General features: G+C 46.1%; 1 pseudogene; it reads right to left on the reverse strand.

The window, feature by feature from the left end:
• Positions 1 to 3,553: 3,553 nt before the first annotated feature.
• On the reverse strand, positions 3,554 to 4,247 carry LOC114888073 (annotated as a pseudogene).
• Positions 4,248 to 5,545: the final 1,298 nt, after the last annotated feature.

The raw sequence follows: 5,545 nt of genomic DNA on the forward strand, positions 1-5,545 counted from the left end.
TTCCACAATGAAAACAGTAAAACATGTTGCTAGTTTCTTTTGGAGTGCATTGAATTAATAAATCAGTTTAGGGAAATTGATATCTTGACAATGTTGATTTTCTCAATGTATGTACATATACCTACTTAGATATTTTTTAATTTCCTCAGTAATAGTTTATAGTTTTCTATGTAGAAGTCTTGCATATGATTTTTTGTTTGATTTTTTTCACAGGTATTTTATGCATTTGGATGTTATTGCAAATGAAATATCTTAAAACTTTATTTTCATTTTTTTCTGGTATAAAGAAGTATGATTAATTGGCGTAATAGGGTTGTTCAGATGAAGAGAACCAATAGGATATATATAAGTATGTATGAGGAGATATATTTTAGGAATTGGCTCATGCTGTATGGAGGCCAAGAAGTCCTTTGATTTGCTGTTTCCAAGCTGGAGAACCAGGAATGCTAGTGGCATAATTCACTCTGAGTCTGAAGGCCTGAGAATTGGGCTCTGATGGCATAACTTCCAGTGTGAGTTCGAAAGCCTGAAAGCCAGGAGCACTGAAGGGCAGAAGATGGAAGTCTCAGCTCAAACAGAGCAAATCTGCCCCTTTTCTGCCTTTTTGTTGTGTTCAGGCTCTCAAAGGAATGGATGGTCACCCATGTGAGTAATGGAGATCTTTAAGCAGTCTACTGATTCAAATGCTAATCTCTTTCAGAAATACCTTCACAGACATACCCTGAAATAGTGCTTTACCAGCTATCTTGGCATCCCTTATCCCAGTCAAGTTGGCACAGAATATTAACCATCACAATTGGTATATTTACCCCATGAAAGCTGTAACCTTATAAATATGATTTTAAATTTTAATAGCTTGTAATTGTACTTTGAACTTTCTACATATACAATCTTGCTTTCTGCAAAAAAGAAAAAAAAAGAGGAAAGTGTTGTTTTATTACTTCTTCCTCTCCAACACGTATATACTTATTTCTTTTTCTGCCTTCATTGTGCTGACTAGAACTTTTATTAAAATGTGACTATAGTGGGTTGTGTAGGCTTCCTGGTGGAGGGGACTAGTGCCTGTGTTCTGGTGGATGAGGCTGGATCTTGTCTTTCTGGTGGGCAGGTCCACGTCTGGTGGTGTGTTTTGGGGTGTCTGTGGCCTTATTATGATTTTAGGCAGCCTCTCTGCTAATGGATGGAGTTGTGTTCCTGTTTTGCTAGTTGTTTGGCATAGGGTGTCCAGCACTGTAGCTTGCTGGTCGTTGAGTGAAGCTAGGTCTTGGCGTTGAGATAGAGATCTCTGGGAGATTTTCGCCATTTGATATTACGTGGAGCTGGGAGGTCTGTGGTGGACCAATGTCCTGAACTTGGCTCTCCCACCTCAGAGGCACAGCCCTGATGCCTGGTTCGAGCACCAGAAGCCTGTCATCTACACAGCTCAGAATAAAAGGAAGCAAGGAAGGAAGGAGGGTAGGAAGGAAGGAAGGAAGGAAGGAAGAGATAAACTAAAGTAAAAGTTATTAAAATAAAAAACAAAAAATAATTATTTAAAAATTTTTAAGTAATTATAAAAAGAAAAAAAGAACAACCAAACCAAGAAACAAATCCACCAATGATAACAAGAGCTGAAAACTATACTAAAAAAAACAAAAGCAAACAAAAAAACCCGGACAGACAGAACCCTAGGACAAACGGTAAAAGCAAAGCTATACAGACAAAATCACACACAGAAGCATACACATACACACTCACAAAAAGAGAAAAAGGAAAAAAAAAAAAAAATATATATATATATATATCTCATTGCTCCCAAAGTCCACGTCCTCAATTTTGGGATGGTTTGTTGTCTAGTCATGTATTCCACGGATGCAGGTACATCCAGTTGATTGTGGAGCTTTAATCCGCTGCTTCTGAGGCTGCTGGGAGAGATTTCCCTTTCTCTTCTTTGTTCGCACAGCTCCTGGGGCTCAGCTTTCGATTTGATCCCGCCTCTGCGTGTAGGTCACCTGAGGGCATCTGTTCTTCGCTCATACAGGACAGGGTTAAAGGAGCCGCTGATGCGGGGGCTCTGGCTCACTCAGGCCGCGGGGAGTGAGGGGTACGGATGCGGGGCGAGCCTGCGGCGGCAGAGGCCGGCATGACGTTGCAACAGCCTGAGGCGCGCCGTGCGTTCTTCCGGAGAAGTTGTCCCTGGATCACGGGACCCTGGCAGTGGCGGGTGCACAGGCTCCCGGAAGGGAGGTGTGAACAGTGACCTGTGCTCGCACACAGGCTTCTTGGTGGCGGCAGCAGCAGCCTTAGCGTCCCATTCCCGTCTCTGGGGTCCGCGCTTTTAGCCGCGGCTCGCGCCCGTCTATGGAGCTCCTTTAAGCAGCGCCCTTAATCCCCTCTCCTCGCGCACCAGGAAACAAAGAGGGAAGAAAAAGTCTCTTGCCTCTTCGGCAGGTCCAGACTTTTTCCCGGACTCCCTCCCGGCTAGCCGTGGTGCACTAGCCCCTTCAGGCTGTGTTCATGCCGCCAGTCCTCTCCCTGCGCTCTGACCGAAGCCCGAGCCTCAGCTCCCAGCCCCGCCCGTCCCGGCGGGTGAGCAGACAAGCCTCTCGGGCTGCTGGGTGCTGGTCGGCACTGATCCTCTGTGCGGGAATCTCCCCGCATTGCCCTCTGCACCCCTGTTGCTGTGCTCTCCTCCGTGGCTCTGAAGCTCCCCACTCCGCCACCCACAATCTCCGCCCGCGAAGGGGCTTCCTAGTGTGTGGAAACCTTTCGTCCTTCACAGCTCCCTCCCACTGGTGCAGGTCCCGTCCCTATTCTTTGTCTCTGTTTATTCTTTTTTCTTTTGCCGTACCCAGGTACGTGGGGAGTTTCTTGCATTTTGGGAGGTCTGAGGTCTAATGCCAGCCTTCAGTAGGTGTTCTGTAGGAGCTGTTCTACGTGTAGATGTACTTGGGATGTATCTGTGGGGAGGAAGGTGATCTCCGCGTCTTACTCTTCCGCCCTCTTGAAGCTCCTCCTCCTGGATAGATAGTCTTTAATACATAAAAAAATTCCCTTCTATTCTTTGTTAACATATAGACTTATTTTTTATGAAAGGATGTTACATTTCTGCATCTGTTTAGATGATCATATTTTGTCTTTTAAAATGTTAATGTGGTAAAATACATTGTTGTTTTTTTTATTCTCCCCTCCAGCTCTGTCACGTATTCAGATAACTTTCTGGGAGAAGTAGTAATAAGAGTTCTGTTATATCTTCAAAACAGGAAGGGAATGAAACCAAATCCGGCCTCTGTACCCTGACACTGAATGAATTCTCAGAGACAGAATTTTGGGTGAAGTAGAAAAGAATAGCTTTATTCTTTGCCAGGCAAGGTGGGCCACAGCAGGCTTTTGCCTTCAAAACTCTGTGTCCCAGCCTGGAGGGGGTAGTGAGAAATTTTATAGTAATGTTCAAAGAGGGCATGATTAGCTCGTGGACATTCTTCTGATATATCGGTAGTCAGGTAATTGGGAGTCAGCATCATCAACCTTCTGCAGGATATTTCATGGATCTCTGCGAGTCACTGCCCAGTTTTCAAGTCACATAAATGGAGAGAGAGGGGCCACTCCCATGCGAATCCCTTCCTGGATTACTTCTAGGATTTTCCAGCTCTTCTGCATCCCTCGATTACAAACGTTTCAAAGGGATGTGTAGAGCAAGAGGCAAACAACACATACTTTGAAGTTCAGCAACAGGTGGGGTGCCCCAGAATCCCGAAGTCATTTAGAGTCGGTGACAGAAGCCTGCTCCTCTGGGCTCAGCAACCGCAGCGAGCAGTACTTTCTGGTAGTTCTGGAGCCACAGGAGGCTTGATTCGTAGTTCTGCAGATTAGCCATAGTGGACTGCTCCTCGCCAGCTGCACAGTTGGCCCTGTTGCTCAGCTGCTGAATTCTGTGGAAATGCTTCTGAAGGCATCCCGGAGCAGCAGGCTGCCACTTGAGAGGGCCCAGACAGCAGTGATCCTCAGCACTTGTAGCGTCTGCAGGCAGCCCAGCATCCGGATTATGGTTACAACACCAGACACTGAGCATCCTGCCATGCACGCATTTGGTTACTGTCTCTGTCAGAGGCAGTTGAGGGAAGATGCAGGGATAGCTGTCGTCATAGTAAAAGGCTGGGATTTGGGCCTGTAAGCAAGGGCACTGGCCAACACGAGAGGCCGGCTGGCGAGCATGATGTATCATTAACCAGGTGGCGAGTGAGCACGTTATCCGAGCAGTGGGGCATAAAGGCCTGGAGTAGGGCACGCTCTCGAGGCCGAGGAGAGGTGGCTGCAGAAAAGGCCTCGTGGTGCAGCCCTCAGCGGGCCAAGTTGCTCATCTCAAAGCAAGAGGCAGTCGCTTAAGCCGACGAACGCCACGCCATTAGTTGCCAGGTGCTATGGGTAGCTCAGCGCATCATTGCTCACAACGCACGTTGCACTCCCAAACCCATCCGTCCGCGCATGCTCAGCACAGGCAGCACTAGCTGCTGGCCGAGTGCAGAGTCTCAATTCGGAGATGTTCCGGGGCAGCCGCAACACCAGAAGCAGATATTCTCGCTCTGGCTACAGGCGGCAGCGCAGGGTCTGGCGCAGGCTCCGGGTCCCGCTCCTGCTGCAGCTCCAGCTCCAGCTCCTGCTCAGCCCAAAGAGCCTCCACCAGCCTGTGCTTTAGGAAATTCAGCCCCTCCTTACGCTTCAGCCTGCAACGTGAGTACTTCCTCCCTGGCAGCCATGACTGCCTGTTTTGGAAATGGTCAATACGTTGATTTTTGAATGTTTAATCAAACTTGCTTTTTTTTCTTTCTTAAACCCAAATCGGTCATGATGTGTTATCCTTTCTGTATGTTATTAGATTTGGTTTGCTAAAATTTTGCGTAAAAAGTTTGAATATATGTAAATGTGAGAGATGGACCTCTAATTTTCCTTTATTTAATATCCTTGGCAAGTTTTGTGCTTTCCTCATTGAGTGAGCTGGGAAATAGTCCCTCTTTTAATACTCTACAGAATGTCAGTCTGATGTAATTTATTCCTTAAATATGTTGACTAAAAAAAAGTGCACAATGTGAGAATTGTGAGTTAAGTTTTATTTGGGGCAAAATGAGTACTGTAGCTTGGGAGACAGCCTATCAGATAGTTCTGAGGACCAGCTCCAAAGAGGTAAGGGGAGAAGTCAGTATATATGTGATTTTAGGGAATACAGTGCAATCAAGCACACGTTTTGGCAGAAGGCTGCTGCTAGTGGCGAGATGCAGATGTCTGCATATGTCCGTAATGATTTTAGTGCTTTTCTAGGTATGAGAAGATGCAAGAAATTGGGCTCATAGAATAAGTTCACCATAAAAACAACTTTTCCATATGGGATTTTTCTTTCAAGTTTACAATCTTCTTATCACAAACTTACACAAGGTATTCGTCTCAGAAGTCCCATTCAGTAGACTTCTTATATCTCATTGGCCAGAACTATGTTGACTCTTAGATACAAGAGTGTTCAGGGAATTGATCATTTTCACCTGGGCCCACTGCTGCCACAAACAAGACTGGC

The sequence above is a fragment of the Monodon monoceros genome, unplaced genomic scaffold (genome assembly GCF_005190385.1).
Source record: "Monodon monoceros isolate NGI ecotype Baffin Bay Population unplaced genomic scaffold, NGI_Narwhal_1 Super_Scaffold_8, whole genome shotgun sequence".
In the NCBI taxonomy this organism is placed as follows: Eukaryota; Metazoa; Chordata; class Mammalia; order Artiodactyla; family Monodontidae; genus Monodon; species Monodon monoceros.